Consider the following 13159-nt stretch of genomic DNA (forward strand, 5'->3'; position numbering starts at 1 on the left):
TAGTAGATTTAATGTTCATGACTGGAGTGGGCTGTTGTTGAACAGAGAGGACGTCGACCTTTTTAGTGAGGGCATCGATAAGAGTTTTAAGCTCGGGATCATGTTTAACCTCAAAATAAGAAGGAGTGGAGCGGGGAGAGTCGTTACCTCCCCAATTGTTGTTCCTCTTAGATTGATCTTCTAAGAATTTATAAGCCTCCAAGACTCCTTTATTAAGAAAACTACTCCTAGTCATGATATCTAGAACCTCCTTATGACGATGTAAAAGCCCCTTGAATAAGGCACGAACAAGCGTGTCTTTCGCAAGATTATGATGCGGGCATTAAATGAGAAGATCAGTGAAACGATTCCAGGCCTCTAAAAATGATTCATGAGGATTCTGGTGGAAGAAATGAATCTTTTGAAGTATTTCATCTGTCTTCAGGGGTGGGTAAAACTGTTCCATGAACAATTGAACAAGATTAGCCCATGAGTCCACAAAGTTTGGCGTTTGGGCAGTTAACCAAGACGCCGCCTTGTCGGCTAGGGTAAATGGAAACACCCTAAGTTTAACTTGATCCGGACTTACGCTATGATGATGGAATGTAGTAAGAACTTGTTCTATCCTACGCATGTGTTGATAAGGCTTCTCATGGTCTAAACCATGGAAAACCGGTAACAAGTTAAATATATTCGGGGGAATTCGAAAATCCCCCACTAGGTCTGCAAGAACGATGCATGACTTAGGGCCATCGTTTAGTGCTTTATAAAAATCAGAGAGAGGAGTCTCTGGTTTTTTAGCCATTGATCCAGGTGTAGTGTGTGAAATTCTAGATAGGCGGTGGTATTTCCTTTATGAAAAACAAACCTGATTATACTAGAATTAAAACTCCTCTAACAGAAGTGGTGAGGAGTGGAAGAAGGAGTACCTGAATGCCTCCTTGCTACGCGTATGAATAGCGTATTGTATACGCAATTTCAGTGTATTCAAGAAGATAACAACACTGAATAACTTGAACAAATGAAAGTTTGAACTAACCTGTGAAATCGAGCTTATTCAAAAGAGAACACGGGGCATGCTCTTGTCTGACTCGAAGTCTAGGCGCTTGAGGGCGGGGCGTGCTTGGAATTGGGCTAAAATGGGCGCGGGTTGTGCTCTTGCCTAAGACGATGTCTAGGCGCTTGGGCGCGGGGTGCGCTTCAGAAATATGCTAATAAGGGCACGGGCACACTCTCCAAAAAATTTGAATTTTTTACAGTAGTTTGTTAAGACATCCAGTAAGTCGCTTGTAAAATTTCAGATCAATCGGAGTTATAAAAATCCTTCTACTGCCCTGCAAAGTTTGTGAAATAGTTTTCAAACACAACACAAACAACCGAATGGTTAACCAATCAAAACAAAGCAAAATATCACCAAAATTTATTGGAGAATCCTGATAGATTATGCGTGTTTCTGTAAAAAAGTTAGAGCAATTTGAGTTCTACAAACCTTCCTTATCGATTGTTGTTCCAGAAATTAAGTGTTGCAAAACTGCAGAAACATACTGAAAACAATCCACTAGTTAGGTGGTCAAAACAAATAAAAAACACTTCAAAATTTTACTGCAAACTTTTGACTTATGATTAATACGCCTGTAAAAATCTTAGAATTTTTGGAACAGCCTAAGTAACCTTACTCGTTAGTTTTTCCCGTAACCTATGGTTTGAAAGCTGAAATGCAGCACTGTAAAAATGGTAATAGTTCACTAGGTAAAACAACTAGGAAAAATCTGAAAATATTCTAGTAAATCAACAACACCGTAAATATTATTCCTGAAAAATATCAGAATTTTCAAAAATTTAGAAATACCTTTACTGCAGTGTTCTTCACTGTGAATCCACAGACACAAGGGAGGGCGGGCGCGCTCTAAACAAAAAAAAATGAAGGGCGTGCATCCCTGTGCATAAAACAGTGAACAATACCAAAAATGCAAGAAATAAGAAAGAAAAATTAAAAGGGTGGGTGGGTTGAGAATGAGGGATCCCCTTGGATTCAACCAATTGAATTCTTGTCCTGAATGAGTTTAAGATGGCAGCGACGCCATTTGATGGTACCGAATAATGAGGAATAGATTGCTTAGTAGAATTATTTAATTGTGTATGTATTTCAATGAGTTTAGTTTATTGTATGACTTCCAAAATAAGCATATAGTAAATTAAGCTAGGGATTATTATAATTAAGTCGAGATACTTGGTTGTAATAAGGCTTAAATACAGAAATATGCAACGTACTTAGGTCCTATTAACACTTGTATCAACATAAATTTTTTTTTCACAAACGTATCAATGTACTAAGCCCGATTTAACAAAAATAGCAATCCGTTAAGTTCCGTCAGTTAAGTGATGATGTGTCATTATTTTTTCAATTTCGTTTTATTTGTATTTTCCACTTGGCATGCCACATCAGCATTTTCTACCAACTCAGCATTTCCACCTCAGCATTGGCAACTCAGAACTGCCAACTCAGCATTTTCGTTTTTTTTAAGTGACTGAAAAATAAATTAATTTTTTTAATTAATAAATAAATAAATATATATATATAAATAAATTAATAAATATATAATAATAATAAAATAATTATATAAAAAATAAAGAAATATATAAATAATATATTATTTTATTTATTATATATATTTGAATATTATAAAAAAAACTATAAATAGTATAAAATATATTATAATATAAAATATATATTATTTTATAATAAAATAATATATTTTATTTATTTATTATATATATTTGAAAATTACAAAAAAACTATAAATTATAAAAAAGATTATAATATATAAAAAAAGAAATAAAAAATATAAATAAAGAAATATATAAATAATATTTTTATTATATATATTTTTTTATATTATAATTTTTTTTTTATTCTTTATAGTTTTTTTTTTTTTATAATTTTCAAATATATATAATAAATAAAATAAAATATTATTTATATATATTTTTTATTATAAAAGAATATATATTTTATATTATAATTTTTTTTTTATTATTTGTAGTTTTTTTTTATAATTTTCAAATATATATAATAAATAAAATAATATATTATTTATATATTTCTTTATTTTTTATATAATTATTTTATTATTATTATATAATTATTAATTTATTTTATATATATATTTATTAATTCAAAAAAAATTAATTTATTTTTCACTCACTTAAAAAAAATAAAAAAATAAAAACGAAAATGCTGAGTTGGCAGTGTTGAGTTGGCAATGCTGAGGTGGAAATGCTGAGTTGGTAGAAAATGCTGATGTGGCATGCCAAGTGGAAAATACAAATAAAACGAAATTGAAAAAATAATGACACATCATCACTTAACTGACGGAACTTAACGGATTGCTATTTTTGTTAAATCGGGCATAGTACATTGATACGTTTGTGAAAAAAAATTCTATGTTGATACAAGTGTTAATAGGACCTAAGTACATTGCATATTTCTATATTTAAGCCTTGTAATAATCCTACATGCTAGTAATAATGACTATAGAGATGTAGGTTGTTGTTAGGGATGATAAAGGTTGGGGCTTTAGGTTGAATCATTGCGTGAAAACCTAAATATGATCTCTTTTCAATGAATAATTCGATTCTTGCATGAAACTAGTTATTAGGTGGATTGATTACTTTTCTCTATAACTTTTTCTTCCATCAAAACCCTATTTTTATTAGTTTAGTTAATTTAGATTTATTTGAATCCATAGCATAATCGTAGAATAGAAATCTATTAACATAACATTTCTCTCACCATTGTTTCTTTGTGTTAGATTAATTGGATTCTATTTAGTCTTGACAGTTTAGAAGTGGAACGAATCCTAACTCTTTATACATTACTTCATTATTATTTGAGAGTAGGAATATTGATTTAAGCACTTATTTATGTGATTGATTATTTGTGTTTACGCATAGATAGTTAGTTTATAAATTTACATTTATCACCCTACCTCGCATCTAGTTGCACATGTAGGTTATATTTTATGTATGTGTAACTATATATTATTGCATGCATAGGACGTATTTAATATCACATATGAGTAATATAGGGTTGCATGTGTAGCCTTCCTGTGTATATCTAGCATGTGCTTATTGCATGAATTGCATGATTAGTCATCTATTTTGGCATTTCTCGTTTTTATTTGCATGTTTCGTAATCACATGTTTAGGCTACATATACGATTGCGCAAATATATTACCTGTGTTTTCCCCCCTTCTCCATAATACATTAATTATGTAAACTAAAAAAAAAAAAAAAAAAAAAAAAAAAAAAGTTTCCCCCACTGATGTCTATACTTTTGCTTTTGTGGCCTCCCATTGTCAGACTTCTGAGCTTCAGAACCACATTCTTAGGAGTTGTGGCCCAGTACCTTTGGATGAGATTCTTGATGTTGCTAGCAGTGCATTAAGTCTCTGTCTACCCGATTTTGACATCAGTTCTATGGCTGTGAATGCTACTGTCCCCTCAAAACCACAAAAAGTTTTGGCAGAAGCGTTCTATGGTAAGATTGTTACTGGTCTTGAGAAGGAGTTTGTGTTATATGCTCGTTAGAAAGCAGTCATTGGATGCTTGTAGTTAGAACATGCAAAAGATTTTCTACTTGCTATTCCGATGGAGGGACTTGAACAACGTATGTCGCTGGTAGAGTATCGTTCTATTCTCCGGTACCGTCTCATGATTCTTTTGTACTCTGATGGTGGTCTATGCCCTGTTTATAAAAGGAGTAGACTAGATGCTTTCGGGGACCATGCAGCACATTGTAGACATTTTTCAGGTTTCAAATACCGACATGATCATGTCAGAGATATTTTATGTGATGCATTTTGGAAGGCTGAGGTACAAGTGAAGAAGGAAGCTCCTGTGAATGTTCTCACTGATCTGAATGAGGGGAGATCGACACTTTGGACTGCGGATGTATTGATCTACAGTTGCTATAAGGGGAAGCATGCGCGTGTTGATGTAACTGGAGCCTCTCCGTTGGTAGGGCTTGGGAATGGAATCTTTGAGGTGGGAGAAGCAGCTAATAGAGCAGCAGCAGGGAAAATTGAGAAACACGAGGAAGCTTGTAGAGCTAACCAGCATTGTTTCATTCCTTTTAGTTTTGCTACTTTTGGTTTCTTGGCACAACAGTCTGTTGAGCTCCTTAAGAGATTGTAGAAAGTTATGGACTGTAATGTAATGATAGTTGGTTCTAATGAGTTTGTTTTTAGGAGGATAGGATTTGCAATTCAGAAAGGACTTACAGCGCAACTTGTTGCACGCTTGTCCTAATTATTTGTAAAACTCGTTATCATTATTAATAAAATTTCCACTTCAAAAAAAAAAAAAAAAAAAAAAATCCTAATAATCATGTTAATAATAATCACATAATATATCATCATCCTATTCCATCAGTGTCTAGCAAACTTGAAAGAATGAGGTTACCTAATTAAGGAATATGCTAGCACGGACAACCTCCGTCAATTCTCTCATGTGACTTGGTTGCTGGAATATTCACACGTTATCCTAGCTTACCTGCTCACGTTAGCAATAGCTCAGGAGGATGTGGTTCACCTCCCTTCTTCCGTAATTACTAATCCTCATGTCATAATTTGTTCCTTATGAGTCTAGAATTAAAATTTGTGTTTGCATGAGACTACAGTCTGGTACTAACAAGGAATTCGAACATACATATCGTCGTCTCAAATACGATAAATAGCTGCATAAGTTATCCACTAGACATAGTTCTTCCTCTGGAAACCAACCTTGTAAAGTATATCAGTTGCCATTACCTCCCATAGTTATGGCCTAAGAGAATCCCACAGTAGAGAAACCCCTTTTGGACTTCTATACTGCCTTACAGGAAGGACCTGCTTCCTGCATTAAACTCGATGAGATTGCAGGTGATTTTCACATTCCGCCAAACGTTTTCAGATTCTTACATGTTTATCATGGTCCAGACCATGAAAAACCGTACAATCACCTTCCTCAGATTTAGCAAGTGGCCACCACTTTCCACCATATGACTGTTACCTTGCTTAGGTTGTTTCCCTTCACCTTAGCTGGTAAAGCTTCAGTTTGGCTCGTGGGTGAAGCGCCCCAATCCCTTAACACATGGGCCAAGCTCATACAAGCATTCATGATAAAGTTTCTATACTCAGAAGAAAACTACAGAGATGCTTCAGAAGATTTAATTCTTTCGCCAGCATCCCCATGAATCCTTTACAGATGCATGGGGCAGATTTACTAATCTGCTTCTCGAATGTCCCCATCATCAACTCGACACCGCTATCTTAGTCCTGTCATTCTTTAATGGTCTCTCTGACCATCAAAAAGAAACACTAGATATCATGAATGGTGGCTATTTCATGGACAAAGGCACTATTGAAGCATACACTTTTCTCGAGAAACAAGCTTCACGAAATACCCATTGGGGTAACACTGATTCTTCCAGATCTTCTAAAGACACTCCTACCAAAGTTACGTCTATGTTTGAGGTCAAACCCGATCCAAAATTAAAAACTCTGATCGAGTCCCTAACCAAAAAGGTCGATGCTCTTTTGGTTCAAGTGAATGATAAAAAACACAAACAAGTTATGGCCACCAACGCTTCCCCATGTCTTCTTTGCTTAAATAGTTCTGAGCACTCCGATTCTTATTGTCCTTTGGCATACGAGTGCCCTCCCCAACCATCTAAAGAGGCTTGTGCTTTCAACATCCCTAATACACTTTGGCGACAACATCCAAATTTGGCTTGGCGTACCCCTTCCCAAAAGCTAGCTCCTCCGAGGTTTAACAACCCTCCTGTACGGCCATCCACGAACTACAATTCCTACTGTCAAGGGAATCCTCCACAATTCCCACTAGGGCAAAGTTAGTTTCCAAACACCACCAATATAGGGTACCAAAACAACTGCAGCCTTGTTCCCTTTAATCTAGGTTATGGCTACCAAAATCAACCCATAAATAATAACCGTGAACTTGTTCCTGCTGCCCTACTAGTACAATCCACTGCTGACAAAACAGCTGAAACTTTACTAACTTACATGAATCAAAAGTATCAAATCCTAGCATCTGTCCAACAGTCTCTTCAACTGTTAGCACAGGATAAAAGTCAAAAGGGCGTGTTTCCTGGCCAAACAGTTCCCAACCCTAAGCTCACAAACACTGCTTTTGAACTCACCAATGGACCAGGGTCTAGTAATCCAAGCCAGGGTGAGGTGAATGCCATCACCACCTTTCGTTCTGGCCGAACCGTCAACAATCACATACGTATGCCAGACATTCAACTGACGGAAGCTGCGGCTAACGTCCTTCCAACTCCTACCTTGCAACCTATATCAGACTAAGTTGTTCCTTCCAAATCTGCAACCACGTCTTTGGGGAAAGACGTCACTGATCCATATGCGCGATTCCGTCCAAAAGCTTCGTTCCCTGCCCGTTTGACAAAGAACAAACCTGACAAGCATTTCAATGAGATCCGAGAAACCTTCAAAAATTTGACCATAAACCTACCTTTTCTCGATGCACTTAAGCATTTGCCCAAGCATACCAAGTTTTTAAAGGACACGTGCACCAACAAACGACTAACAAATGTTCCTCAACAAACGTTCCTCACTGAGCAGTTTCCTTCCATTACTGCCACCAATGGTGTGGTTAAATACAAAGACCTAGGTCGACCAACTGTGCCATGCACATTGGGCAACAAGTATACCGCTACCACCCTTTTAGACCTAGGCGTAACTGTTAACTTACTTCCCTACTACTTATTTAAGAAGTTAGGTCTTCACGAATTAAAACCTAGCAGCATGACCCTACAACTCGTGGATCGCTCCATCAAGTACCCAAAGGGCATAGTAGAAAAAGTCCTAGTCAAGGTCAAAGATTTTTACTACCCAGTTGATTTTGTCATTCTAGATACCGAAGTTGCCTGTGACTCCATTCCTATCATTTTAGGACGCCCATATCTTGCAACTGCTAGCATTCTCATCAATTGTCGGGATGGTTCAATGACAATGTCTTTCGGGAACCTTTCTATATAAGTCAATGTGTTCAACTTAATGAAACAACTTCTCGATCCTGACATTGAGGGTGAGATTAGCATGGTTAATAGTCTGGCACAGGAATATTTCACAAACTCTTTTCCCACAGATGAGGTACACCAATTTCTTTCTTTTGATAATCCCGAGTTTGACGATGACTCGTACATTAAGGATCGATGTCCACGCGTTATTAGAGTCAGTACCACTATTTGACCCTAATGTTGTGTTACCAACCGATTCAGAAAAACCTGACTCGCCCTTTTCCATTGAAGAGGCGGCCCCTCACGAATCCTTGATCCCCAATCCTCTAACTCCATATTTAAAACCTCTACCCTTTGATTTGAAGTACGTGCATCTCGATCCCGATGGTAGTCACCCTATAATAATTTCTTCTCATTTGACTAACAACAAAGAAACGCATTGGATTCATGTCATTCGTGAACACCTCTCCGCTATCAGTTGGTCTTTAGATGATATTAAAGGAATACACCCTAGTGTATGCATGCATCGCATATATCTAGATGACGGCACAAAGACATCGCAGGAATCGCAACGCCGCCTTAACCCTACCATGAAGGAGGTGGTGAGGGAGAAAATTTTACGTTTACTGGATACGGGTATCAAATACCCTATCTCTAATAGTGTTTGGGTTAGTCCTGTCTACGTTGTTCCAAAGAAGTTCGGCATCTCCAGTTGTGTGAAATGAAAATGATGAATGCATCTCTACTCGCGTCCCGGTGAAATGGAGAATTTGCATTGACTATCGCAAACTTAATGTCATAACACGTAAAGATCACTTCCCTCTTCCATTCGTTGACCAGATGCTAGAACGTTTAGCTGGTCATGCTTACTACTATTTTCTTGACGGCTATTCCGGCTACTTCCAAATTGTCATCGATCCAGCTGATTAAGAAAAGACAACTTTCACATGTCCTTTTGGCACCTTTACACGATAACTGAGAAAGAGTTCGTAGCTGTTGTTTATGATTTGGATAAGTTTTGCCCTTACCTGGTCAGATCTTCAACCATCGTATATACTGACCATGCCGCACTTCGGTACCTACTCGCAAAAAAGGATGCGAAACATATATTGTTCCGCTGGATCCTTCTCTTGCAGGAATTCACCCTGGAACTCAAAGACAAGAAAGGAACCAAAAATGTTGTGGCCGACTATTTATCAAGGCTAGTTGGTGACATTGATAGTGATTCTGACGCCATATATGTTTCCTTCCCAGACGAGCATTTGTACTCCATTTTCTCCCCTCCATGGTACGCGGATATCATTAACTACCTAATTACTGAGGAAGTTCCTTCCTCCGTGTCATGCCCTAATCGTAAAAGTTCTTATCCACTATAAAATATTATTTCTGGGATGACCCCTACCTCTTTAAGTATTGTTCCGACCAACTCATTCGTCGCTGTATTCTCGATTGGGAACACACCGACGTGTTATCTTTTTGCCATGAACAATCTTGCGGTGGTTATTTCAGTAGGAAGAAAATTGAGGCCAAGGTTTTACAATGTGGTTTTTACTGGCCTACCCTTTTTGCAATACACACGAACATTGCAAAGCTTGCATTTGTTGTCAGCACCTGGGTTGTATTACCCAACGCAATATGATGCCCCTAAATCCCATTTTAATTGTGGAATTTTTTTTATGTTTGGGGCATTGATTCTATGGGACCCTTCCCTATTTCTCAAGGTTTTTTCAACATTCTAGTCGCTGTGGACTATGTGTCCAAATGGATTGAGGCACTCGCATGTCGCTTAAATGACCATAAGACTGTCGTGAAATTTGTAAAAGAAAACATTTTTCTCTCGTTTTGGTGTCCCCAAAGCTATCATCAGTGATGGGGGTACACATTTTTGTAATAATTTTTTTGGGTTTTTAATGAAGAAATATGGAGTTACTCACAAAGTTGCTACTCCATATCACCCACAGATGAGTGGCCAAGTGGAAGTCTCCAACAGAGAGATAAAGTCCATTATGGAGAAAACTGTCAATCCCTCAAGCAAAGACTGGTCTCTCCGCTTATCGGATGCCTTGTGGGCATACCAAACGACCTTTAAGACACTTATAGGGATGTCTCCTTACCGCATCGTTTTTTGGAAAACCTTGTCATTTGTCGGTTGAACTTGAGCATCGTGCCCTATGGGCCATCAAAAGCCTCAATTACAATATCAATGCGGTAGACGAGAAGCAAAAATTGCAATTAAATGAGCTTGAGGAGATTCGAAGTGATGCTTATGATCTCTCGAAATCCTACAAAGCTAATATGAAAAGAGTGCATGACAAGCACATTTTGCATAAAGATTTCAAAATTGGCCGAAAAGTTTTACTTTACAACTCTATATTACACATTTTTCCTTTTAAATTGAAAACACGATGGTTTGGTCCTTTTATTGTGTTAGCTGTGACACATTATGGGGCAATCTCTTTGCTTAATCCACAAGATAACAACGAATTTCAAGTAAATGCATGGCTAATGCCTGAAACATTACCATGAGTTACGCACCCCAACTGTTGAACAGACTCTTCTTCAAGATCCGATCTACATAGACTAGATGTTTCGTTTGACGTACTCAATCTTGTTTTTCTATAGAGAGTATGTCATTTTGGTAGCCGGACCATCTTCTATTTTTATAATCTCAAAATTACTTTGAAGTGTGTGGTTGCAAGAGCCGGAGCCGTAGTCCACAAAAACTTTATTTCAGAACTGAGTATAAATGTCTTATGAAATGCGAGTAAACGTTCCTACTGGTAAACGATGGGTTCCAAAAATTTCTCCTCCTTCTTTCTCCACTCTTTTCTACTCTCTTCCTGCCCACGTTCAAATCATCATTTGGACAAAGTCTCACCCTTCTCGAATTGGACAAGGTCGCTGTACTTTTGCTCGTCGACGATGTACGCGCAGAATGAGGTGTTGTATGAATTGTAAAACCCCTAACTGCCCTGGTCTTCAACTGCTTGGTAAAGGTGTTTATTATAACGTATACACTTGTTTGACACAAGCAGCTCAAGATTAACTTCGCCAAGTCGTTCCTTGATAAACGGGAAAACGATAGTTTTACCTACGAATAAGCAACGAGACTCAAACGCAAGTAAAACTAAAACTTATTTTCTCGCTTATATTATCAAAGTTTTCTACTCTCGATGCTATTGCAATATAGTTGGAATAGAAGATTCATTCCACTCCTAGTTCTTTAAAATTCTAAGTTAACTACGATTATTAGTCTATCAAAGTTAATGAGAGTCACGACATAAATATACGACGATGAGAAACTACTAATCAATATGCGAATAACGAAATGACGGAATTCAAATACTAACTTGACAATAAAGAATGAATTAGGGGAATTCAATTCCACCTTGATTCAACTTAATCAACTAACAAAGAAATGTAGTAATCCAAATTTCAATGCTTTCGCATAACAAATTGGTATTTCTAATCCCTAATTATTCATGGCAATCTCTACCAAATAATAACTAGCATGTGAAGCAATCAAACCCATGGTGAACTAATTACTTTCTAGAATTGAATAGATTATCACGACGATTTCTAAGCTAACAAAATCAAATTTTCATCAAGGCTTCCTCAAACCTCTCTAATGGAGGTTTTAGACTTGAATCATTAAACTATCATTTCTATATGAATTTAAGCAAGACATGATATAAAGATTATAAATTTACTAATTTGATCTAATCAAGGATTCACAACTGAATTAACAATTAAGAAATGATTAACAACTAATAACTGAATTTAGATCTAAGTAATTTAATAAACCAAAACTAAATTTATGAATAACTAACTATTTTTATTAATCTAATGAAGAATTATCAATGAGTCAATAAACTAAATTAAAAACAAGTAAATCACTAATTAAAAAAATGGAGTCTAAGCTAATTTATTTTTGATCTAGGTCTAGCTAATGAGTCTGCCTCCTTTCCTCCTTTCAAGAAGAGAAAGAGATCCCCAATTTCGTGCATGGGCCTGGAGCCATGTTTTGGGCCAAAAAATCGAACCCAAAACCCAATTTCTTCAGTCCACATAGGTCTTTTCAGCTGGATTTGACTTCAACAAACTTTTCACCCACTTCTGCTCCTCCGATTGGTCAAGGTTTAGACCATTGGAAAGCTCTTTCCAAGACGGCCATTTTGACATAAGGTAGGCCCAATTATGAGGTCTGAGTCCAAATATACGGTCTTCGGAAGTTCTGGTGACTTTTGTGCACTGTTTCTACCCGCGTTGACTTTGACTTTTCAGCTTTGATCGGGCTTTAAAAAAGCTTTTTCTCCTTGAAACTTGGCATTTAATCTCATAACTTCTTAGCAACTAACCCTTACTCTTTTATCTCGCAAAAGTAACACATTTCTACACATAATTGACTCCAATGCCTGAAATACATAAAAACATGTAATCAGTATTAACTCTTATTTATTACTCGCATAATTAGTCTAAAAGTATTATTGTTAAGAGGTTAAAACTACAGTTTTGGGCTCTTATCAAACCACCCCCAAACAGCATTTTGCTTGTCCTCAAGCAAATATGAGAAATTAGAATAAGTGACCAAAAATGGAGTTCTAACTAATTTCGTTTTGTCGAGTGCGATTGCATTGAACATATGCAACAAGGCCTTAAACCACTAGGAATTCCCTAGTGGACGAGTTATAGCCTTGTGAAAGTTTTCCAGTGAGGGTACTCACAAACTTCATCTATACTACAACGACTAAGAAATAGAACTATTGTTTCCTTATTTATGTCTCAATTATCTATACATCTCACTAGCAATGAATACAGAATAATTAAGTCGAAACCTAAGCTAATATATGCATAATAATCAATCATCTACGAATAAACATATATACAATGAGTAATACTATGAAATGCACTAGTAGGTCCGTTTATGAAACTTTGGAATAACGTCCTTAAGTAGGTCCTCACATAAATGTCAAGACAAAATCACTCTGATTTTTTTGCTCAAGTTTCGCTACTCCAGTGTGCAGTGGGCACACTTTACCTTATAATCTCAATGACACACAAGGAAGCCGAAGTCAATTAAACACATCTGCCACTTACTATCACACTAACCTATTCCTAATTGAACTAGATGTCTTATT

General features: G+C 36.5%; 1 non-coding gene across 1 annotated transcript; it reads left to right on the forward strand.

Annotated features, from left to right (window-relative positions):
* Window positions 1-305: 305 nt before the first annotated feature.
* Window positions 306-409, forward strand: LOC147488164 (small nucleolar RNA R71). Its single transcript, XR_015203352.1, has one exon. It is a non-coding gene; the product is annotated as a small nucleolar RNA R71 (small nucleolar RNA).
* The last annotated feature ends 12750 nt before the right edge of the window (window positions 410-13159 follow it).

The sequence above is a fragment of the Coptis chinensis genome, chromosome 7, assembly GCF_015680905.1.
Source record: "Coptis chinensis isolate HL-2020 chromosome 7, ASM1568090v1, whole genome shotgun sequence".
Classification (NCBI taxonomy): Eukaryota; Viridiplantae; Streptophyta; class Magnoliopsida; order Ranunculales; family Ranunculaceae; genus Coptis; species Coptis chinensis.